A 26,257-nucleotide genomic window follows, 5' to 3' on the forward strand; every position below is an offset into this window, starting at 1 on the left:
GGCGGCGCCGGCTGTGCCCAAATCTAGCAGCGCTGAAATGCACTGCTCCGTCTGACGGCGCCAAAGTTGCTCCCTGTGCGCCGAAGTCTCCTGCACTGGATTCACTATAGAACCCAGAGCCTTACCTGTCTATAGGTGAGTAGGTTTTATTTTAGGCTCAACATTAGTTTTAAAAGGGCTGCTCCATTGAGCTGCCAAAAGCATATATCTGTACATAACAAGGAAAGCTACTGGTGCTATTTTATCAATATAATTAATATTATTCCCTTTGCTATAGTGATTTTAATGTTGTGACTGGTGTTTTGTATACTAACAACATTGGCTGCTGTTGTAATATGAATGAACTGTTAATGTTGTTATCCAGTGTAGTTGTATTTTATTCTGTAGAGTATTATGTAATAAGATAGTACTACAGTACAGTATGCAAACAATTGTATAAATATACTGGAGCAGAAGATAACCAGCTGCCCCAATAGCCAAGCAGTTTCCTTGTGTTCTTGGCACTTGAACGGTTGCCATGAGCCACGGCTCCGGCTCCCACCAATCACTTGCCCAGGCTTGCTCTACAGCCACTACCGACCATGCCTGTCCAGGCCCGCCCCTTCCCCCCGTTCCTGCACAGCAGCAGCGGCCCCTTCCCGCCCTTCCCCCCTCTTCGATACGGGCACTTCCCGCAGCGACCAATCCCAGCACCCCTTCCCCAGCGCTCTGAGCGCTCACACTAACCTGCTAGGCTCGGGCCCTCGCCTTCTCCAAGCCCTCCGGTCGCTGCGCGCCGCAGCCAATCACGACTCCCCTGCCTTTTGAACCTGGCCGTTCGTCAGCGCTGAGGTGGGCGTGTCCCGGAGGCGGCCAAGCTAGGTTGTGTTTGTGTTCTGTGTGTGTGCCATGGACTCAGCCCAGCAGTGCTATTGACAATAGAGAGGAGGAAGCTGACAAGAGGGGGGACAGTGCTCAGCCGACACACACAGCAGCCTCTGCCCCCCCGCCCGGGGACAGCTACAGCCCAGGCCGCTGAGGGAATGTCACTCTTATTGTCAGGGATTGCCGAGCAGGAGGATTAAGCCCGGAGGAGGAAGAAGCTGCTGCTGGGGGAGCGCTGTGCACTGAGGCCTACACTGTGATCTGAGCCAGCCAGAGGGAAGGGAGAGCCCCGGCACCATCATCTCTAATCCCTAACCAGAGCTCCAAGGTAATCCAGGTCCCCTTCCCTCCCCTCCTCCTCACCATCATCACCCTATGTGTATGGGTGGGCATAGGCACTGCCCTTCCCCTTCCTCCCTGCCCTCTCACCTCTTTCTCTACATGGCTCCCTCATCTGTCTTTATGCAAGGGAAATCCCACTTACCTCCAACAATTCCCATATACACAGATCAGCTCTACATAAGCATTTCTGCCATCTGATGTTATTAGAGATTGTTTTTCCATTTTTAATTGACTACTTGCTGTAAATGTACTAAATTGCTATTATCATCATTGTTATGATGCATTGATATAGTGCCTTCACTTTCCAGTGTAATCCTGCTAAAAATGGTAATTTCCTCTGATCCAGGAAGAGCAAGTAATTGAGCCTATGGTGTGGCCTATGATGGTAGTAGTTGCTGTTATTATAATGCAGTATATAGCATTGGCATATCCCACAGTGTTCTACAAAGTAAACAACATTATTTGTTACTAAAGGCCTGTAGGTGTCCCTGATGGGTGAGATTTTATGAGGGTCGGCTGCACAGATGAGCTCCTTGGGTACCATAGGGCAGCCTTTTCTGTGGAAGGTCGAGGGGGAGGGTTGACCTATGAATGCTCTGCTACAGGGGTAGCAATATTGCTTATTGGTCATTCAGTGCTCCGCTATGGTGGATTGCTAAATGATGTATCATGAGACACCTGGCTTTAGATTTTTACCTGAAACAAACATGAATGATCATCCCTGGCATCAAAAATCTAGTCTGTATGGGCCCTAACTGCTCCCCAGAGGAGCTCACAATTTGATATCCTAAAGCCTTGTACTCATGGTAGATGGTACCCTGCCGGTCGGGACTGACTCTGTGTCAGTAGTCTTTAGGACATCCAACTGGAAACCTCATGGGGAATGGTTCTCTGATCTCAGCGCCCTCTACAGCATGAAGCGTTGTAATTGGTTGAATAGTGTGGGCGTAGTTTACTACAACCTATCTGAAACCTAAAATTTCGAGAGGGTGCTGTCCACTCAATCACGGTAGTGGAATTTAGCTGAGGTTTCCTGCTGGTAGACTGGCACCGAATTTACTGTGGACGGCATCCCCCTTGTTGTGTCTGTAGGCAATCTGCCTAGTGTATCATCTCAGCTGAGCGCAGGCCAAGGCCATTGTTTTTCTGCTCATCTCACCTGCCGCTCCGCTGTGGGCTGCCAGTCTTCCTTCCCCCTCAATAACAAAACGCATCTTTTCACCATTGGTTCACGAACTGTTCCCGAGTGACAAAAATGTAAAGTACAGCCAGTTAACTTAGTATGCTTTTTATGTTTTGGAGATGTGGAAGGACATCAAAATGTCTGCATAAAGCCCAGGGATGGTTAATTTGCATATATTCAGCAGTGGTGCCTGGGAGACATCTCGAGCTCACTCCAACCTGAATTATCGCAAATTCTTTCTGTTTTAGGAAAGCAAACTTTTGTTTTTCTAAAGCCCAGGGAGACATACAAACTTTGTGACAATGTTGTCTGGTAAAAAAAATCAACTTGGGATTTGAAGTGTGCAAGGTTAGCATGCTAACCATTTTGGGCCTATTTCCACCGGTGCAAAATCCTCAGCCTTTTGTGTCAATAGGCTTGCCGTTGGAATTACATTCTGGTGCAATATGAACACTATGCTGCAGTTTACCGCAGCCTGCATCTGTATCCCTATAGCCTTGGCAAAGCTACTTGAATTCAGTTGCGTAGTCGCATCACCGCAAGTGTCGGCTTGCGGCATAGTGGAGACCTTTAAAGGATAGATGCAGAATACTCCAGATAACGTCAGCATGACTGCCAGTGGTTCTTGCGCAGGTGGAGTAGATGCCGACCTGGCGAGGTCAGCATCTGCACCAGAGGGGACTCCAGACCACAGGCTGGAGCTGCGGCGAGGGCACAGGATGGCTGGCAAGGGCTGGAGGAAGCCCCGGGTAAGTAGATTTTTGTATTAATTACATCAGACCTTTCCTTTTAGCTACGCGTGCACTTTGACTGTTTCCCAAAACAACGTGTTTGGAATGGCTAATTTGGGACAAGTGCTGCACAGACATGCCAAGAAGTATGGGCAGCACGGTGGCATAGTGGTTAGCTCTCTCGCCTTGCAGCGCTGGGTCCCCGGTTCGAATCCCAGCCAGGGCAATATCTGCACAGAGTTGGTCTCTGCGTGGGTTTTCTCTGGGAACTCTGGTTTCCCCCATCCCCAAAACATACAGATAAGTTAATTGGCTTCCCCCTAAATTGGACCTAGACTACACGATACATAGACGTATGACTTTGGTAGGGATTAGATTGGGAGCCCATTTGCGGGACAGTTAAGTGACAAGACAGTGTACACTGCTGCTGAAGATGTCAGCGATATATAAATACGTTCTCTGTGGGCGGGTTTGGAATATGCGGAACAGCGCCTAATTGCAGGAAGTTTAAAGGAAGTTTCCATGGCAACAGTAGTAGTCAGACGAGAATGATTTGTCTTGCCCAATTTCTATAGGGGAGGTAAATTCCGCTGGGGACACTTGTACTCACACTAGAATGTAGGCCAAAACAACCATAAACAATCAATTTAGCTGACATAAATATAAGGTATGTACATAGCTTCACTCACCTTGCTGAATTTTTTTTTTTTTTTTTTTTTTTTTTTTTTATAGCAACAATTTCTGCAGGAGTTTTAAGCAAAAACATTAACATGCAAATTTCCATAAAACGTCCATAAGCGTCCGATCAATAATGGAGTTGAGCAAAGAGTTCCACTCTTGTGTAGGTTTTTTGATCTACAGGAATCTGCAGGTTCAGAATTTGATCTTTGAATGGGACTAAACGGATTCAGAAGGGAATGATTAATTAATTGGCACCGTGGTTAATTAATCAAGCTGTCTGTCAATAAATCATTGTCTTTCTAATTCTGAATAGTCCCATGTAAGGCTTATCCTTCACTAGCTCTGGTAACTCTAGGACCCCAAAAATCTGGCAGCTGACTATGCCCTTAGCTAGAGGCATAACTGGTTAACTGTAACTTCTTAAGGTACATACACATGTCTGATTTTTTTTTTTTTTTTTTTTTCAAACGACCAGTCGTTTGGACGTCAAATCAGTGTGTACGAACCGTCCTTCAGCTGATAAGGCTGGTTTTGACGGACCCGTTTGGCCACACATCAGGCGACTTGGCGGCTGATCGATTCGGATGAAAATCTGTGCTGTAAGTGCATGGCTGATCAACAGTGCGACCAATTTTGGTTTGAAATTGGTCGCATTAGTCGATAGCATATGCTGCAAGATGTCGGGCTATCGTGATCGATCGGGTGTACGGTGATAACGGCGAGTGATATGTGCATTTATACATTACCTGTCCTGTGTCGCGGTGCCTGTCCTCTTCCGAATCCAACACTGTTCCCATACATGCTTCTGGCACATAGTACACCGGCATATATAGGGAAGAGTGGCGGATTTGAGGATGGATGGGCACCGATGACAGACACAGGACAGGTACTGTATAAATACATATACATGTAAATACATTTTATATATAGGGGAATAGTGGCAAGGCGACAAACATGGCGGGCTCGGCCAATTCCCAAGAGATTTCATAATGAAATTGATCTGGAATCGACCTGTGGTATATAGGGAGACAACATATCTCTCTCTAATCAGATTAGATTTATGCTAGGTACACACCATACAATTTTCTGGCAGATTTACCTTGTCCGATCTGAATTGCGATCGATTTTCTGATGGTTTGTCCGATCAATTTACATTCACTTCTATAAAAATCGATAAAAAAAAAAACTATTGAAAAATCGATCGAAAAATCTAAAATCTAGATCGAACATGTTGGAAATAATTGAACAGGCAGGTAAATCTGCCAGAAAATTGTATGGTGTGTACCTAGCATAAGAGAGAGATTTGTCTCTTGGAAGAATCTGCCCATCACCGCTAGTTGTATGGCCACCTTTACTTGGCTCAGTGGATATTTGCATATTAGCTGACTTGTTTGCTCATCACTACTGGTGACATGTTTGACATTCTGCTGTGGTACAGAGATAAGCAAAACATTGGACAAATATGGAAGTTCAACCAGTAGCTGAAGAGACAAAACCAGGAACTACTGATCTAATGTGTTGACAATTGGTATGTCCTGGTTTTGCCACATTTTATTCCTGAGCAGAAATTTGTGTCTGTATTTTGTTGAGCAGAAAGTTATCCTACTGAGGGGCTCTTTACTGGCCTAGGAAGGGAACAAAATGTATTAAATCAAAGCTGCTTTCACCAACTAATTTATGGTCAGCTAGTGGCTTTAATTTGTTGGATTTCTTGGCGCTAGTCAAGTTTAGGCGACTCTGCAGGAAACCTCATAGGGAACAGTCCTCCAATCACAGCACCCTCTACAGCAGGAAGCGTTGTGATTGGTTGAATAGTGTGGGTGTAGTTTACTACAACCTATCTGAATCCTAGCACATTAGTGGAGGTTCCCTACTGGGTCTCCTGGGATAGTGATGATTTATTTTCCTTTTTAGGTCAGTGGAAGAAGGTTTTTGCTTCTTGTTACATTATGTACATAAGATGACAGATAAACATATTTTTAACAGATGCAGTAAACTTCTATGAGCCTTTTCAGACATCTAATCCATAGTGGCACTGCAACAGACAACCCTGACCTGCACAATTTATTTATTGTATAGGAATTGACAAAATGAAAGTATGGAAGTGGGCAACGTGTTTTTGCATCAGTACTTTTTTTTAAAAACATTCTTATTGATTATTGAACACAGAAAGTCGCAACATGACACTCTCAGCCAACAGCTGCCTTACAACATGCTCCAAATGTGTTATGGTATATACCGTACTAAAGGTTCATACACATCTTAGATTACCACCTCGGATGAGAATCTAGAGTGTATGGCATCTCTAATATGTTGGTGAGAGATCAGGCATGCCGGTTAATCCTGCCTAAATGCAGCTTCACTACATTGTTCTCTCCCACGCTCCACCCCCATTGGCCGCCCCCTGTCCTTCATAGTGACAGAACATGTTGCTAGCCTCCTGGCTAGGGACGTGTCTGTACAGCTTTGGGTCCGAACTGTCGCCCTAAGGACCATTTCCCCATCCCTGCCAGGCGACAGTAGTCTCAAGGGGCAACTTACTATCTCGTATCTATATTTAGCATTGTAGTCTCATCTTGAAACATTACAAGACGTTATCAAACTCAAGAAAGTGTTATCCAGATAGCTATGATCACCTCCCATATATGTTTTTTTTTTTTTTTTTCTAATGGAATTCTACATGATTAAATTCCTGTTTTGCCTTTTCCTTTTTCCACGCTATGTTGGATGCCATGAGGAGAGAGATGCCAACCCCAGCAGAACACTTGCCACAATCTGCAGCATTTTGCAGGCAAGTGTGTTTATTTTTTGGATAAATATCTACAAGACACGATGAGTAAACAGATCTCTCTGATCAAATTCAGTCAGAGAGAGATCTATTGTCTGTCCATACACTGCACACCAGTAGATTTTAGCCCTCCCAAGATTTTGTGTTGTCCCATTTTTCTGAATCAATCCCATCGATCTGATTAGTTAGTGGAAATTTGTTAATGGGCATAACCGATGACTACTACGACAATTGAAACCGATAAATCAGTTGCAGAATTGTACTGTCGATGGGCACCTAATGCTGGGAATACACGTTTCGTTTTTGAGGTGATAAGATGGTTCGATAGATAATTTTCGACATGTCTGATCTCCGTTTCGCCGCTCGATTTCTAATAGAAGTGAATAGAAAATGATAAGAAAAACGAGCGGAAGACAAGAGAATCGACTGCGGAATCGAGCGGCAAAAAACGTTCGAGAGGAGAATCGAACACCAGAAACGAACCGTGTATTCCCAGCATAACCGTGTGTGACTAGATGGAACATTAAACACTTCTGGAAGCATGTACCTTTCACCTACTGTATTCTGTGTCCACACCTCCTTAGATTGTTAGCTTGATGGGCAGGTCCTTTTACCTCCTATGTTCTTGTGACTTTGTCTCACATTTCTAATGTACGCTCTCTACTAATGTACCTACTAGTTTTTTGTTTTTGTACTTTTAAGGTGATGGGGGACTGGGGAAATCTACAGGAAACCAAACTCCTGTACACTAAGCTATCTAATTTATTTTACATTTTGGGAGGAGGGGACATCCATACTGACTGACTGGTGCCACTGATTTTTTTTTTCTTGTCTGTATAGTATCACGTTTCTTGCTTACCCGATCAGAACTGAAGCCTTTGTTTATTTCCAATACCTGGAGGAATCCAGGGATGGACAGCAGACTTTCATACTACCCTCTGGCAGTTGCTTTTAGGCACACTGGGGAATGGAAGCTTTTCATACACACAAGCTAACCACGTAAGCAAGATGGTAGGGTATACTATTTGGCTGCCTTTGTAGAGAATGTAGGGTGAATATGGCGTCCTTAGATCCCCCTCGATGTGTTGATGATTGCTCAACCTGGTGGATCTTCTTGACCAAGGGAATTATTGGCCTTCTCCATGCAGCTTTGTTGTGCTCCATGCTGCTGGTCCTCTTTTCTCTCCATAAGAACCAAACCCATCACTAGACTGCAGGCTAGAGATGCATCTGAACAGACCCCCCCCCCCCCCCCTGCAAAATGTTGCCCTTATTCCTGCAGGCAGCAGGATCTATCCAACACTTCCTATAAGCCTGGCAGTCCAGCTCACGCCCCCTCCTATAGGGCACCATAGAAAAAAAAGAGGGAGTAGCAGTTCAACCATCACCTCCTTCTGTAATGTACTGTATATTAGCCTGTTAATGACTGGGTCATACCTTTCATTGTACAGCTCTTCAGCTAACTTTGACCTGACATGCCCAAATCATATGGACATCTCATCACAGAGTGATATATTGCTGCTCCACACTGCACATCGATTTTTAATACATTTCATCATGAAATGCATAAAAAAAAAACATAGGATGCCTTTCCCCCCAAGAGCTGGTGATGTGCCTTCCCAGGTCTCTCTTTTCCCTTCTCAGTTGTACCACTCCCCCTGCAGAGTAGGAGCGCAGGGCACTCACACACCTATCCGGCATGCTTCCTCCTGTGTGCTTCCTTCATCTCCTGGTGCACGTACTTCATTTCCCAGTAGTATTACAGAAGTACGTACATGCGGCTGGGGTACAGGCACAGAGAGATGGTGGAAGCAGGCAGCAGGGAGTGCGTCAGCCGGACAGGTGAGTGAGAGTGCTCCACTGCTCTAATACTCTGTAGCAGCCTCAGGGGAAACATTGCTGTGTCTGTCACTGGCTGTTGGCCCCTGCATAGATTAGCAGTGATTGAATCTCCTGCCTTATTCACTAAATTTCAATTGCACTATAAGGCCTGGGACCCATTGAAAGTGATTTTGCAGCGCTCACTGTTTTCAGACAATCTGCAGTCGATCCCTATGGGGTAATCCCACATTCAGCGTTGATTGCAGGGCGTTCCCAAATCGCTGCCTGCAGTATTTTCGGAGAGACTGCATCAGTGGCTGCAGTAGCAAAATCATGATTTCTCCAGGTATCTGTGTGATATTGTGGCACTTCCTTGATTCAGCAAATCTCAGTCATTTTGCAATTAGCTGCAGAGCGCGCAAAGTGGATCCCAGGCCTATCAGAGTTCTTAGACAATCAGACTGCCAGCATTGTATGGCTTAATACAGTATTATTACTATTTAGTATTTATATAGCGTAGACATCTTCCACAGCGCTATATGGAGTATATTGTCTTTAACTGTTCCTCAGAGGAGTATATTTAAAGGAATACTGTAGGGGGGGGGGGTCATTCGAAAATGAGTTGAACTTACCCGGAGGCTTCTAATGGTCCCCCACAGACATCCTGTGCTTGTGCAGCCGCTCACCGATGCTCCGGCCCCGCCTCCGATTCACCTCTGGAATATCAGACTTTAAAGTCTGAAAACCGTTGCGCCTGCGTTGCCGTGTCCTCGCTTCCCCTGATGTCATCAGGAGTGTACTGCGCAGGCACAGACCATACTGGGCCTGCACAGTACGCTCCTGGTGACATCAGCGGGAGCGAGGACATGACAACGCAGGCACAGTGGTTTTCCGACTTTAAAGTCTGAAATTTTAGAGGTGAATCGGAGGCGGGGCCGGAGCATCGGTGAGTGGCTGCGCAGGCACAGGATGTCTGCGGGGGACCACTAGAAGCCCCGGGCAAGTTACTCATTTTCTCCCGACTCTTCCCCCCCCCCCCCCCCCCCCTACAGTATTCCTTTAACTGTCCTTCAGAGGAGCTCACAATCTAATCCATACCATATTTGGATGTTTATGTGCATCGTGTGGTATATGTATCAGTCTAGGGCCAATTTAGAGGGAAGCCAATTAACTTGTCTGTATGTTTTGGGGATTTGAGAGGAAACTGGATTGTGCAGAGGAAACCCACACTGACACAGGGAAAACATACAAACTCCATGCAGAGAGTGCCCTGGCTGGAATATGAACAGGAGACCCAGTGCTGCAAGGCAAGTGTGCTATCCACTACGCCACTGTGCTGCTCAGTACTGTTCTAAGAAGTTCATGACCTCTGCTCCTCTCCCTGTCCGCTCAATGGAGAGTTTCCAACATGGCCAGTCACCCTTTTGATCCATCGACTTCCCAAAATCAATGTAACATTGATTGGGTGTGCTTGGGCCAAACAATCTGAAGCAGATTAAAGTGGTCGAATCACACAGAACAATCAGTACGTCTGTGAGCAGCAGAATCCACCTCGGAAAGGAGGTCAGCTATGCTTATCCTGCTGGGACCTAAATCAGGTCAGAATCCACCACTTCCTGGTGTGAAGCAGCATATAGACCTTGTTATTTTAGGCACCTTGATAAAGCAGGCCTGTAGTGTCTGAGAATTTACACTTTTTTTAGGGTCAGGTTGATAACAGATCTGTATAGATGCCAAAACGCTAAAGATCCCCATACATGTATGGATTGTCACCCAGTGTGGCAAATGGTTCAATCAATTTCTGATCTGAATCTGGTCTGAGTCTCCCGCTCACAGATTTTCAATAGGCTTTACCTCGATATGTATTGAAAAGCTGTTGAACCGCAGCTTTGTACTGTTCAATACAGTGCAACGCTATGGGTAGTCCATCAACCAAAATTTTCTGTCTGGTTATAATTTCAATCGATTTTTTTAATGCATCAAATGGATCAAAATTTCGATCAATTCTGCTCATATCAGTATGGATTTCCTCCAGAGCCTGCCTGTTGACTGCACATGCAATTTCGTCCAACATGACATTGTTTTGAAGGACACCCGAAGTGAAAATAAATGAATGAAATAAACAATTGTAGCTATCTTCCTTCTCCTAAAAATGACTTTTTAAGATATTCCACAGTTTTTTATTTTATGTTTAAATCTACTTTTTAAGTTTTAACTGTTTTATTGTTTTTGCTCAATGACACATTGAAGTATGCCAAAGGTAAAATCTATGAACTATTGATTCTTTTTATCTCTTTCCTGCTCTCAGAAGCCATTTTCTGCTGGGAAAATGTTTTATAGTTTGAATTTCTTATCAGTGAGGGTCACACTGTAGTCACTTCCTGTATGAGTCAGGACTGAGTCAGCCACTTACATACCTGATATTTAAAGAAAATCGGTAACAAAGAAAACTCCTCTAGGGGGTACTCGCCTCGGGTGGGGGAAGCCTCCGGATCCTATTGAGGCTTCCCCCATCCTCCTCGGTCCCACGGTGGCAGCGAAAATCCTCCCGGAGCGGCGGCGATGTAAATATTTACCTTTTGGCTGCAGGCGCAGTATCCGCTCCTTCCCACAGAGATAGGCGGAAATAGCCGATCTCCGTCGGGCCGCTCTACTGCGCAGGCGCAAGTCGCCTGCGCAGTAGAGTGGACCCGACGGAGATTGGCTCTTTCCGCCTATCTCCGTCAGAAGAGCCACAACAGCGCCCCCGCTGGAGCCTGGAAAGGTAAATATTGAACAGGCTGTCGGGCTGCTGTTTGGAGGACTGCAGTGAGACTCCCGTGGGACAGAGGACGGGGGAAGCCTCATTAGGATCCTGAGGCTTCCCCCTCCCGAGGTGAGTAACCCCCAGGGGACATTTTTATAGTTACAGTGTCTCTTTAACTCTTTCAGACAGAGAAAGACAAACAGGAACACAGCATAGTTATTAGTGTGCTTGGCACTGTACATTCAGATGTCTATCTCATCATGTCACACGTCACTTCTGGTATCCTTTAAGTAAATAACAGGGCTGTGAAGTCAGTAGAAAAATCATCCAGTTTATAAAACCTCCAACTCCTCACTTTATGAAACCTCCAGGTACCCAAATATTGTTCCCAACTCCTCAACTCTGACTCCACAGCCCTGGTAAAGAATACCCGAAGTGAGAGGGATATGGAGGCTTCCATATCCCGCCCGATCGTTTCCGCACTCTATTCTGCTTTGAGGAAAATGGAAAAAGATAAGACAAACGAGCAGAAGATGAATCGCCTGCGGAATCGAGCAGGGAATTGATCGATCGAGCGGCAAAATCAAGCCGTGTATGCCCAGCATAAAACCTGTCACTTCTGTCAGATTTCTACTACTTACTGTAAGTGATAGTAACATAGGAGAAAAGTCATTTATGACTCATTTTACTCTGGGAGAAATGTACCGGTACTTTTTATTTGTATGTGTTTTTTATTTTATTTTTTTTAGATTTTTGCGACAGTTCGTTCCCCAGACAGCTGTAAAAAAAATGAATTTGAGCCTCCTCCTTAATGTGGCCACACGCCATACAATTAAAAGATCCAATTTTACACCAATTCAATACATATGATTGGTTGTCCTTAAAATGGAAAGTTTTTTTTTTTCTTTTTTTTTTTCGTTCGAGAATTCTGATCAAATTTCCAGTTTTTATTTGATAAAAGAAGATCAGGATTGTTGGATTTTTATGAAAATTGAATGGTGTGTGATAGACTGACAATTACTTGATCTACATCATTTGATCATTTTTTTCATAATTGGGGAAAAATTTAACGTGTGGTACATTGGGCAGATTTTTAATATATGTTGCAATCTACAATCAATCAGAAAATTGAATGCAATTCTTGAATTGAAAAGATCTTTAAAAAATTGTATGTTGTGTGGCCACCTTTAGAACTTCCGGGGACAGAGATCTGGCGCTTTTGACCTAGTGCCCGTTTTCACTTGAGTGGAATACGTAGCGTTTCCTTGCATCCGAGTCGCACAGGGAAACTGCTTTTCTGTCAATAGCATGCCTTCAAAATCGCATGTTGGTGCAGTTTGCTACAGCATACATTTAAAGAGAGCCTGAGGTGGGCTAAAATGTTTTTTTTTTTAAATGTGTAGGCTACCTGATCTGCTCCACTACGCTGCTGTGGGCCGCACTGGCCCACTTTCACTTTCGTGACCTATAGGTCATGACGCTGGAATGAGAGATTCATTCTCTCATCCAGCGGGCAGGGAGGCGGGCAAGTGGCAGGGGGTGCGGCCAGGGAGAGAGAGCTGCCCAATGGCAGCTCTGGAAATCTTGTAAGAATACCCCTGGAGGACGTTTTGAACAGGGAATCCCTCTCCCTGTGTTTACCTCCGAGATGGCGACAAGTATTGTCCCTAATCTCGAGGGGGAGGGGGAGGAGCAGACATCGGCGGTGTGGGGACACAGAGGCATGTCATGGGGCAGAGAACATGTCTCTGTGTCCCATCTGCACACCTCGGGTTCTCTTTAAGTCCTTATAGCCATGCATGGCACAGCTATAGGGCTGCAGCTTCACAGTAACCGAGGTGACTTCTGATTTGGAAATGGACGTGGCACCCAAGTAGAGATAGTGTTAGACACAGCTCTGTATCCTGACTTACCAGGTTGTACCTCCAGTTAAAGTAAACCTGAAAGGTTAAAAAACATGCTTACGTCAGTAGGAAGCCTCTATATGGTCCAGATGTTTCCGCAATGTCGAAATCCACTCTACCGCAGTGCTGACTGCCAATAACCTTCTCTTCATGGCTTCACTCACCTCCTTATACTAGTGCAGCCGCAGGCACTGCGTAGGTGCAAAGTGTGTCCCGTCACGGAGCCACTTGTGCACAGAGAAGAAGGCATGCATGAGCTGCTCCGTGCTAGTGCGCAGGGGTGGGCTGTACTTTGCGCTTTGACTCCACAGCCCTGCAAAAATGTTTCGTCAGTCTGACGACAGCCTGTACTCACGTGGAACTGTCGTCAGAATGACCGCGGGCGGGTCAGACGACCCATAGTCTGAAAAAGTCCGGCGTGCGTACACGCCTTTAGACTAGACTAATCACTGTCTTCCTCTTACTTAGGTAAGTATTTAACTTTTTTGCAGGGCTGTGGAGTCAAATAAATTTTTGGTATCGGGTGAGTGGGTGGTTTCATAAACTGAGGAGTTGGATGATTTTTGTACTTCTTCCATAGCCCTGCTAGGGTTGTGTAATCGGAGTCGGAACAATTTTTGGGTACTTGGAGTCGGTGGTTTCATAAACTGAGGAGCTGGAATCTGAGTTGGAGTCTGATGATTTTTGTACCGACGCCATGCTTTTTTTTGGCCAGTATTTATTAATTACTTTTGTGCTATTATGGGACAAAAGTTTGCAACCCTCTCCTCTGTCATATGAAATAATAGAAATGCTTAGTGAAAGGAAGTGACTATATCTGGTTTGAGTTTTTTTTGGGGGGTTGCATGTGCTGATTGTAATTGAATAGCCATCAATTCCCTTTTCAGAAGTTAATTCTATAATGCCGATGTCTTCCCTGGCACTCTATAGAGCGTATAGTCTTGTCACTAACTGTCTCTGAGGACCTCGCAATCTAATCTCTACCATAGTCATATGTTCCATTTGTAGACTAATATAATTATAGTACATAATATCTCCTGCTCTCCTTATGGTAAAGTCAATAGAAACTGCAGCTCAACGTGGTGAAAAGGGTGGATGACGCCACCCATCAATAGCCACATTATCCAAAAAGCTACAGTGTCCAACAAATCAATTCATTATGTTTGATCTAAATCACATGTGTCGAACTCCAGGCCTGGAGGGCCAGATCCATGCCAGTGTTTAGGATGGACTGAGAAAGAAAGGAATGTGTTCTGCCTGATGGACCACACCTTTCCTGATTCAGACCCATCTATTCATTTGAGCTGTATCAAAAATGTGTGAGGATCTCGGCCCTCGTAGGATCGGTTTGACATACCTGATCTAAATTGATCTGTTGGAAGTGGCAGCTTTTTGATAAATTACCAGTTGTAGACCAATTGATTGTTCGAAATGACAGATGAACGTCTCCTTGGGGTGGAGTGACGTTGTCCATTCTTTGCTGCCACACAATTTTAACTGATTGGGTCCTTGTCGTAACCCCTTGTAAGTAAGTGAGAATTTCTTCATATTTTTATCAACTGTACTGTACAGTTGAGGAATCAATATATGCTTGAAAGCGACACTGAAGCAAAAAAATAAAAATAAAAACAACAAACTTATGACATACTGAATTGTTTGTGTAGTACCCCCCCCCCCCCCCCCCCCCTTACAGCTTCCCTTTAAATGCCAAGTAGGTTGCACTTAGAAGTTGTCATTTCTACTTTTATGCATGATACTCCTGGATCTTAACTTGATCTCCTTTGATGAGAGGGATGTACTGGAAGAAGGTGATGACTGAGGCCTCGTTCACATCTAAAATCGCAGATGCAAGCGTTTTGCGACTTTGTCCGTGTTTATTTTTCCCCCTCCCGACGATCCACTGCGCGCTGCGTTTTTGGTAAAAGCACTTTTCCAGAGCGGTTTTGTCATTCACTCCCTGATGCTAGTCAGGAAGTGAACTCTTTAACCCGGAAAATAATAAATACAATGTATTTATTCTAAAAAGCCGCAAATGCAATCGCCTCATAAAGCGGTTTTGTGAGTGTTCTGTGCTCTTCCTATACCTTCCATTATAGCAAAAATGCCCCCAAAATGGTACAGGCACGCAACATGCTGATATGAACCTTCTCATAGAGATTTATTGCGCAAACATTTTGTGGGAGATTTTGAAAATCGCCTGCGCTGGGGGAAAAAAAGAGAAAAACGCCCTTAGTGTGAATGAGCCTTCAGAGAGCCCTTTAACCTATTACTGTGGTGAATTGATGTGCAGACCTTAAAGAGAATCTGTAGTGAAAAAAAAAGTCCCCTGTGGGAGGGGGAAGTCTGTAGATTCTAACAAGGCTTCCCCCGTCCTCCTTTGTCCCACGGTGGCAGCGCTAGAAGCTCCCGACTGGCGAGCATGTAAATATTTACCTTCCCGCCTCCAGCACAGGCTCAGTAGCGGCTCTCTGATCGGGATCAGGCGGAGATAGCCGATCCCAGTCCTGGAGTCGGGAAGGTAAATATTGCAGGCTCTACAGCATGACAACTTGTGGGCTGTGGTTTCAGGGGGGTCCAGCGCTGCCACCGTGGGACAGAAGAGGATGGGTGAAGCCTTGTTAGAATCCAGAGGCTTCTCCCTCCTGAGCCAAGTACCACACAGGGGGTGTATTTTTCATTAGAGACTCTTTAAGGCCTATACCTACAACACGATTTTGAATGATTTTTTTTTTCAGCGGTATTGCGTAACATCTTTTGATAATCATTCTTTTTGAACGACCGTGTTGGATTAAATTGTGTAGGATCTTTCCGATAATCATTGACTTTCCCAGGTTTTACCCCGATCATGTAAACTATTGTTTACACAATCGTTCATTTACTACGACGGCGCTGACAACGCTTGCAGATTTGGCCAGATTGATCGGGGAAACGTTTATTCATTGGCAGAGATCCCCGATCCATCTGTCCATGATCTGCCCGCTGGTACTTAGCTTTATAATCTGCGTCTGGTAAGCCTACACTTTTTCTGGGTGTTGGTGGTGGACCTCCGTATTTTATTGTTACCAAAGCTGTACATTTGGTGCATGAAAAGGTCTCCTCCGAGGACTGGAGTTTTGGCAGCTTGTTGGTTTTGACTGACGTTCTGCAGCGCAGATATTCAATCTTTTTAGCAGGTTTGCAGAATGTTAGTAAATTGAGGCCCTGTGTATACGTCACAGGTGTCGACCTCCAGTTCCTCGAAGGCCAAGTCCATGCTAGTGTTTAGGATGGACAGAGAAATGTGTTGTACTTCATGAACCACACCTTTCCTGATTAACTACTTACTGCATCTTGTTCAGTATAGTCACAGCCCGGGAAAACTTCACTTGAAGTACCAGGGACGTGAACATGTCTTCAGCGGCGGGCAACCGTCGCGTGCTCCCGTCTTCACCCGTTGGCGGAAAGATGAATGAATGGGAATGCTATAATGGCCAAAAACGGAGAAATAATGTTTTTTCTTATTATTCCGATTAAAATGCGTTTAGCATAAAATAATTCTTAACATAATAATCATCTGAACATTTGTATAGCGCTTTTCTCCTGTCGGACTCAAAGCGCTCAAGAACTGCAGCCACTGGGACGCGCTCAAGAGGCCACCCTGCAGTGTTCAGGAGTCTTGCCTTGAACTCCTTACTGAATAGGTACTGACCTAACCAGGATTTGATCCCTGGTCTCCCATATCAAAGGCAGAGCCCTTAACCAGTACACTATTCAGCCACTAATTTAACATAATGTACCTCCCAAAGAAAGCCTAATTAATGGCAAAAAATAAACCAAGATGTAGATCATTTTGTTGTGATTAGTAGTGATTAAGTTATTGGCGAAAGAATGGGAGGAGTGCTGACAGGTGAAAATTGCTCTGGTCCTCAAGGGGTAAAAAACCCCTCAGTGGTCAAGGGGTTAAAGGAACATACACACATCAGACCATAGTCTTTGGAAAATTAAAGATCACAGACCAATTTTACCCACTTCCATGTAGTATGAGAGCCATACCTACACAGTCTATTATTCTATTGAGCTGAACTCCCCATCAGATAGAAATCTTTGCCAGATGCTAAACACAAAGATGCTGTACAATTTGTCATTCAAAAGATCAGTATCTTCAAAAAATCTGTTCCTGTTCCTGCAAAATGCATTCATAGTCTATGGTATCTGCTGATCCTCATACACACCTTGTTTAACAGACATTCATCTTCAGATCAGACTATCATCTGCAGATCTGAAGATCCATCCTGGTGGATCTGATCTGGAGATGAATGTTTGATAAACAAGGTGTGTATGAGATCTGCAGATATCATAGACTATGAATGCATTTTGCAGGAACAGATCTTTTGCAGATACTGATCTGTTGCATGTGTACAGCATCTTTGTGTTCAGCATCTTGCAAAGATTTTTATCTGGTGGGGGTACTCGGCTCAATACAATATACTGTGTAGATATGGCTCTCATACTAAATGGAAGGGGGTAAAATTGGTCTGTGATCTTTCATTTTCCAAAGACTATGGTCTGATGTGTGTATGTGGCCTTAGTCTCATCAATTAGTTTGAGCTGTAACAAAAATGTGTGAGGACCTCAGCCCTGGAAGACTGGAGTTCGACGCCTGTGTTGTATACGGCAATTGTCTCTCTTGGATTTATTCAGTTTGTTTCAGCATTTAGTGTGTGTGTGGACTCATTCACAAAGTATGAATCAGCCCTTACTTTATAAGACAGTCATAAAGAGATATATAATTTAGGAATGTTGAGAAACATTGCTCTAGTGTATAAAAGGGCAGAAAATGCCATTAGAAAGAAAAAGGTGGGCACAGATTTCAAAGGCAGAGGATGCAGAGTCACAGTATAATTCCGGTAAGTCATTTTTAGGATTTTCTTTGTTTTACGTATACACCCCCTCCTCCCCTATTCCCAACCTCCTTACCTAATAATAACCCTGAGGGTCGTATGGTGCATACACACATGCTACTTTGATTGTCCAATCACTGACCAATTGTACCACCTCCATGCTCTAACGGCAAACAGATTTTAATCCTATGAACAATTTGTGTAGATAGGCTCTCGTACTACATGGAAGTGGTAAAAATTGCTCAATCAAAAGCGAAAGTGTGGCTTTAAACTTTGGGGGTCACACAACTTTTATCCAGCAGCTTGTTGTTGGATCCTGGGCTCTTCCGATAACACCCTGCACTGCCTACAGGAACCCTTACCTCACCTTTATATTGTCACATCACTTGTGATATCCAGAAGCTCAAGAGAAAACCGTAACCAAGAAATGAACTTCATCCCAATCAGCAGCTGATCCCCCCCCCCCCTTTCCCATGAGAAATCTTTTCCTTTTCACGACGGATCATCAGGGGGCTCTGTATGGCTGATATTGTGGTGAAACCCCTCCCACAATGGGATTTCTAGACCATGGTCCTGACAGTTTTCTGTCTGTGAACCTCATTGCATTGTGGGAAATGACGGCTGTTTACAGCTGGTCCAACTGCCAAAATGCAAGCAGCATCTCCTTCCACTGACATCACCTGCCAGCAGTAAAAATGTCACCACTTGATAAATGTCAGAATGTAAATCATAGAGAGGAAAGATTTTACAATGGACAAACACTGACTAAATCATTTATACATAATTATTGTAAAAAATGATTCCCCTTTTTTTATTACATTATTTTCACTGGAGATCCTCCACTAAAGAGGAACTTCAGCCTAAACAAACATAAGTCATTAAGTTACATTAGTTATGTTAATTAAAATAGATCGGTAATATAATCTCTTGCCCATCCTGTTTTAAAAGGACAGGCGAATGTTTGTGATTTCATGAGGGCAGCCATCTTTTTGGTTGAAAGGAGGTGACAGGGAGCATGAGACACAGTTACAACTGTCCTGAGTCCTGAGCACCTCTCCCAGTTGCTAGGCAACGTGAATAACATAGGAAACCCCATCATGCTCTGCACAGCAACAGGGAAAAAAAGCCCAGGGTTTTTTTCTTTGATGGGTGGAGCTTAGTTAAAAATGCAGCTAAAAATGATGCTTTGGTAAGAAAAACAATGTTCTGATGCTGTGAAACTGTTAAAGAAACACCAAGCCTTTTCAGTTCTGCTGAGTAAATTTTTAGTCCGGAGGTTCACTTTAAGGGCTCTGCCTCTGACACAGGAGACCAGGGTTTGAATCTCAGCTCTTCCTGTTCAGTAAGCCTATTTAGTGAGGAGACCTTGGGGAAGTCTCCCTAAGGCCTTGTTCACATTACACCCGCTGCCGTCCATATTTTGGCAACACGTGTAGGAGGCAGACACACACAAACTTCAGAAGTGCAAGACTGCACTGTCTGATGTTCACACTGCATGCATTCGGTACCAGTGCAGTGCGCGAACGCATGCTGCTCGCATTTTTTGGCAAAATGCATGGCTGACCCATTCACTACAGTGAATGGAATCAGCCATGCAACGCATACAAACGCAGATGGCATGTCATCGTACGGTCATCTGCGTGTGATGATGTGAACGAGGCCTAATGCTGCTACTGCCCATAGAGCGTGCCCTAGTGGCTGCAGCTCTGGAACTTTAAGAAAAGCGCAGTGTAAATGTTCTGTGTCATGTTGTCTGGTGAAGCCCCACCCCCCGCCACCATTACCACCAATTGATTTGGGAGGGCAGCTAGGTCAGTGCTTGTACTGACCATTACTTATAGCTGTCATTAGAGCAAATGTATCGTCTCTCAATGCACTTTTTGCTCAGAAATCCTGAACATTTCAGGTCCCTTTTACACTTTGCCTTGTTGTATTGTGTTGTCACAAAAGTAGCGTGGCATTTTGAGGTGGGTCCCGTCACACCACCACAAGTTGCTATGGTGCAGTAACCCCGGAAGTGAGGCAAAAAATGTCTCGCTGTTTTTTTTTTGTTTTACTGCTGTGTGGTACAATGCAAAATTGCTCTGTACCAAGTGTAAAAGAACCATAGGGGTTCTGTGGAGTCCTGCAATAAACAAAAACAGACACTTACATGGGGCTACTATCAGCCACCTGTAGCTGTCATGTCCCGCGCCGTCCTCCTCCGATGACCCGTTCCCCACCGCCAGCACCAGTCAGTTATTCGTCTAACAAGACGAACAATGCGCGCTCCCGCTCGCGTCTCCGGGAGCTTACTGCGCAGACACAGTACAAGGTTTTCTTGAGTAGATAAATGTCAAGGCTGTAAAGCTACATACACACGGGGAACAATTGTCCCCCGTTGCATGCGCGCATGCGACCAGGGAGCCAGAAAGGCAGAGACGCGGCGGAAGCTGTTTGTGAATGGAGCATCCCCCGGCCGGATGCTCCATTCACTCGCGTAGGTCTCCTGTCGCTAGCCCGCATACACACGCGGGACTAGCGACAGTTCCAGCAAAGTTGCGGCGACAGCTGTAGCCGGCGATTGAACATGTCAATCGCCTGGCGACAGCTCCGACGGGCGACGGTTCGGGGCGCGCGCGTCATACACACGGGTGACCTGTCGCCACAACACGCGCGTGCCACGTGGTTGCGGCGACGGCCGTACCCCGTGTGTATGAGCCTTTAGAAAGATAAGTGTTCAGTGTAACCAGTAGTTGACCGGTTCCTCCATGGTAAAAAGGCTGATTTAGACCAAAAACCCACTAGGAGCAATTACTAATCGCTAGTGATTTGATAAAGCTCTTGTTAATACAATGCTATGGGGGATTTGTATAAAATCACATTGCTCAAGTGGGCTCACACCCATAGCATTACATTAGCAAGAGCTTTCAAATCACACAGCACTCAGAAAATCGCTCCTAGTGGGTTTCTAAGGCTGCACTAATATGTTGGTCACAGAATATATTGTTTAATTTCTAGGAGATTTCTCAAGCTACGGTAATGTTGTGGTAAACCACACTGACCATGAAAAAATGTGAATGGTTTACAGCTTACCTTAATAGATTGTCCTATGTGTCCACGGCTGTAAATGGGCTAATAAATAATGGTAGTCCCAGAATCACAAAAGCAGAAGAATTGCGTACATTTGTGTTTTGCATAAAGATGCCAATAGTCTGAATTTGATGCAGCAACCCACTTATCAGAAATTGGAGGTTTAGCTGAATAGTATTGTTGTATTTTCTATTTACAATGCTGTGGGTGCGATATACTCAAAGCTATTTTTACTTTGTTTCCTCTTTAAAGAGAACTTAAAGGTTAAAAAAAAATAAGTTTCACTTTCCTGGGGCTTCTGCCAATTCCCTGCAGCCGACTTGTGCCCACGACGTGACATACTGATCTTCCGTTCCCACGCCACAGCTCACTTTCACTTTGCACCGCTGGTGTCCAGTGCAGCCTTGGCCGCCGCATCCTTCTTAAGGCTCCCGGCAGGCCCAGTAGAGATTTTCCCGTACTGCGTCTGCGCAGGATGCTTCTGGCTCCGGAAACGCATACAAGGATACGAGTAGCCAGGGCGCAGTGGAGGTTGACTTAGAAGTCGACTTCCACTGCATGCAGAAATTTGAGCCGCGGCAGAATGGTGGATCGGTATGTCACGGTGTGGGCACAGGTCGGCTGCAGGGGATTGGCAGAAGTCCCAGGTAAATGAGAATTTTTTTTTTTTACCTTTCAGTTCCGCTTTAAAGCAAACCTGAACTGAAAAGTCAAAATAAACATCCACACTTACCTTCCGCATAGTCTACTCATCAATCTCATTCTCCTCTCCCGAATCCTGTTTGTCCATTGTGATCGATGAAATTCCCTGTTCTCCTTTTTAGGCCGGCTTCACAGTACATATTGGCGGTGCGGCAGCCTTACCGCACCACCAGGGCTGTGGAGTCTGAGTCGTTTTGGGTACCTGGAGTTGGAGTCGGTAGTTTCATAAACTGAGGTGTCCGAGTTGGAGTCGGAAGATTTTTGTACCGACTCCACAGCCCTGATATTCCCTGTCTGGTATCCGGCCAAGCAGGAATTGACGCTCACTTCCTGCCGGCCAAGCGATCACGTACAAGGAAGTGTATTGCAAAAAATACACTTCCGCACATGTGCGAAGCGTAAAACCTGCAGCGGGTTTTAACACTAACACGTGTCACCATAGACTTAGGCCCGGTTCACATTAGAGATAAAAAACGGTGCATTCCTGGATCGAAAGGGAACAGATCGTAACTGATGGGAACGGATCCAGTGTTAACCTATAGATCTGTTCACATCCGTCTGTTTAAACTGATCCAACTGAGCCCAGCAACTTGGAAGCTGAAGCGCTGCATAGGGGGTAATGAGGAAACGGAATGTTTCTTCACACTAGTGAAGAAATGGACCATTCTAAATAGAAAGATCCACTTCGGGGTCGAGAGGGGTGGGGGATGTGGGGAAACGGAACGGAAACTGAGTGAAAACTGATCCGTTAAACCGGTGATCAGATCAGTTTGCCACTTCAATGCGAGTGTGAACCGGGCCGTGCGTGACTTCTGGTCCGGAAGTATGAAACTAAATCTTGCCAAAACTGGAAGGAATCTTTTTTTAGAAGAAAATGGTGAGCTTCTGCGAGGAACTGACAGCGAGGTAAGTATGTAATATTCATTTGCAGGTACATCATGTGTTTATTTTCAATCATTTTACTTGGTTTAGGTTCACTTCTACTGGTTTCTGACCTATGCATGACAGCGTTGCCATTTCCACATCATGCTTTGTCATAATTCTGTTGCGTATACATTTTCATTTTGGAGGTGGTAGAGTTGAAAAATAAACTTTTCCCGTATACTTGGCCTGCCCAATAGATATCTATGTAGTCTATTTGGCCATAGCATGTTACAATCTAGGTGTGGGCTGGTGATGCAACCAGGAAGTTTCTAGTTGTGTGTAAATATGAAAGTGTCCTGGAGAAATGAATAGACAGAATACAGCCAAGTATAAACACAACAATTTCATTGCTATAAATGATTTTTTTTTTTTTTTTTTGTGTGTGCAGTAATCTAGCTTCAGTGCAGCAGTCCCAGGCTGTGACAAATCACTAAACAGCCAGTATGAACAACTGCTGTTGTTAGGCCCCTCCTGCTCTCTTTTTGCTTCTCATCCTCCCTCGCCACTTTCACACTAGAGGGCTTTTTTCACACTAGAGGGCTTTTTTCTGCGTTTTAACGCCACGGCCATAGTTCGCGTTTCCTAAGGTAAAATGAAAGTCCACAGACTTTCATTTTACCTTTCACACTTAGCGCTGCGTTTTGGAGCGTTGCGTTTTGAAGCTCCCAGGAGCTTTTTTTTTAGGGCTGACCGCGGCGTTTCTCATTACAATTGATAGTAATGTGTTGGCGTCAAAACGCCAGCAGCCAAAACGCAGCGTTTTATCTTTTTACCGCTGCCTGTAGTGCTAAAGAGCCCTTAGCTGTAGCCAGGGCAGTGTGTCTGTACAGGGATTTTTCCTCAAACCTTCTACTGAAATGTTAACCAACAATCATTTTATGCAGTTAGGGAGCATCTGTATGCAGGTGAGTATGTGTCAGACAGCATCTTTTAGTCCTGGTTTTTGGGGTGTTCATGGAAGGTTGTTGGGGTGCTTTAAAAGTATACAGCAGTGTTCTCCCCAGGCTCTTTTTAGCCGGGTGCTCCACCCGGCTAGTTTTGGTGAGCACCCGGCTGTCATCTGCTCACCTCCTCCTATGCTGTAAGCACAGAAGCACCGCCCCTGCATTCTCTTATCACGCCCCACCCAGCTACTTTTTCATGCCACCCAGCTGGAAAAAAATTCTGGGTAGAACACTGTACAGTATATCCTATTCAGGTTTACTTGCGTATTTCCTTCAGTGCATATGTACTTTATTACGTGAAGTATCTGTACATGCACTATGCCCACTGTATGTTTTCAATAAAAACCTACCAGGTGACAATTTGCCGTATTATGCTGGAGGGTTTTCTATATATACTGATTGCCGGATTGGGCTGCTATCGACCCGTGTACCTGAACGCTTGCACAGGACAGAAGGAAAACCGAGAGAAATGCACCCTGTATGTATTTAGAGAGTTTAGCCTGTCTGATTCTCCCCTCATCTGTAACTAATCACATTTGATTGATGAAATTTGATATCTCAGCTGTGTCACCTGGCTGCCATGGCAGAGCAGCTATTTTGTAAACACAGGATGTTAACCCTATGTCTGCATCCATGAAAGCAGGACAGTAGAAACATTGCAGATTTATTACAGGATTTGTATCAGCTGTAACAAAGAAATGTTTTTCTTTAACGTGATCTCAAGCTGATGCTCAGGATCAAAATCGGATACTAACCTTAAAGCCCCATCTACACGATACGATTCTTTGTACGATTCTATTTAAGATCCGATTAAATCCGACATGTCCGATCAGGATTTGACTCGATTCAATTCGATTTGCTATTGCAAAACTATGGCAAATCGAATTGAATCGAATCCCAATCGGACATGTCGGATTTAATCGGATCGTAAATAGAATCGTAATCAAATCGTACAAAGAATCGTATCGTGTAGATGGGGCTTAAGAGAGGGAAGCCTCAGTATCCTATTGAGGTTTCCCTCGCTGATCTGAAGCCCCCGTCACTGAGCCCCCTCCACATCGGGGCCGTGCAGCTTTCCTTCCTGAAGCGCGTCTGCGCAGTAGCTCCATTTGCACATGCGTAGCAACATGGAGCCCGCTGCTCTGGCTTACTGCACCTGCGCGTGCGGGCTGGATCAGCGATTGTGCGGCCTGCTTCAGGAAGAAGAGCTGTGTGGCCCTGATACTCATATGATTAGCGACACTGCCCTGTTGCTAATTTTCTGGGGTGGGCGCTCAGCGGCAGGGGACAGCAGAATAGATATTATCGTAATTGTGCTCTGTATGGCTGATATTGTGGTGAAACCACTCCCACAAATGTCAGCGGCTCACAGCACTGAGGTGCTGACATCACACTGTTGGGAGCCATGTTGCATTGTGGGAATTAACAGCTGTTTATAACTGTCAAAAAAGCAAGCAGCATCTCCTTCCAGTGACATCGCCTGTCAGCAGTAAAAATGTCACCATGTGGTAAATGTCATAATGTATATCAAGGGAAGATTTTACAATGAGCACTTATTTTTTTTTTTTTTTTTTATTACATTATTTTCACTGGAGTTTCTCTTGAAGAGCTCTTTCCAATGGGTAACTGAAGGCACCACCTGTCAACTGCTTTCCTGCACCAGCCGGGTGCTTGTTAGCGCTTCATACTGGCGGTGGACAGGTGGCACACCCCCATGGAGTCACATCTGAGTGCGGCTGCAGCTGTGCACAGTTGCGACATGTCGCTGTTCCCTGCCGCTGGGTAACGCCACCGCATGTTAAGCATTGACACACGTGATGTTACAAACACTGCCAATCAGCTGCATTGTAATTGTTCCGGAATGGCGTTCTTGGGCGGCTGACAGGACGCTGAACTTCCTAACAAGCGGGCAGTTTAGCCTCCTGCCTATTAAAGCGTATCTGAACTCAGATCTTACCCTCTGCTCTAAATAATAAGCAACAGCTTAATAACCTTTAAAGAAAATCATTTCTTTATTATAGCTGATACAAATCCTGCAATAAATCTGCAGTGTCTACTTCCTGCTTTCATGGAATCCGGCATAGGGTTACCATCCTCTGTTTACAAATTAGCTTTTCTGCTGTGGCAGAGGAGATTCCTAAGCTGACAAAACTGAGAGATCAAATAATTGTGAGTATAAAGGGTGTATTTCTCTGTTTTCCTTCTACGCAAGAGTTCAAATCAACTTAAATGCACTTCTGAAATGAGCATTCACTCCTGCGGGCTTGTTTTCTCCAGCCCTTGCAGTGTTATAGGGTGCCCTGAATGCATTAAAGTCTCTACAGGCCCTCTTTATAACATACATGATTAGCCGTCTCTAAAAATGTATGCAAAGCGTGGCTCAGTAATGTGACGATTCTGTAGAATTTGTGTTTCCATTTGGCTGCAGGAGTTATTTTTGGTCGGAGTTATCTGCTTGTTCCGCACAGTCAGTTTTTTTTCACCCACCTCACACTCTCTCCCTCTCTCTGCACTTGTTTCCCTGACTAGCTGTGAGCGCGATTCCTCTAGTAGGCTGGTCCTTCTGCATACTTCACATACATGTGCAGCGAGCAATGCAAACTGCCATTACAGGAAAATCGTGTTTACGGCCATCTGGTTATCATGTGTAATATGCATGTGAATAGGCAGCCTTG

General features: G+C 44.8%; 1 protein-coding gene across 4 annotated transcripts in view; it reads left to right on the top strand.

The window, feature by feature from the left end:
- Window positions 1-821: 821 nt before the first annotated feature.
- Window positions 822-26,257, top strand: part of PPP2R5E (protein phosphatase 2 regulatory subunit B'epsilon) — a 147,647-nt gene continuing 122,211 nt past the window's right edge. For 3 of the 4 annotated variants that reach the window (XM_068254269.1, XM_068254271.1, XM_068254270.1), the window contains exon 1: window positions 822-1,192. The gene's annotated coding sequence lies outside the window, so the exon portion shown is untranslated. The remainder of the gene's footprint in view (window positions 1,193-26,257) is intronic. The other variant, XM_068254268.1, reaches the window with a different exon arrangement.

The sequence above is a fragment of the Hyperolius riggenbachi genome, chromosome 9 (genome assembly GCF_040937935.1).
Source record: "Hyperolius riggenbachi isolate aHypRig1 chromosome 9, aHypRig1.pri, whole genome shotgun sequence".
Taxonomy (NCBI): Eukaryota; Metazoa; Chordata; class Amphibia; order Anura; family Hyperoliidae; genus Hyperolius; species Hyperolius riggenbachi.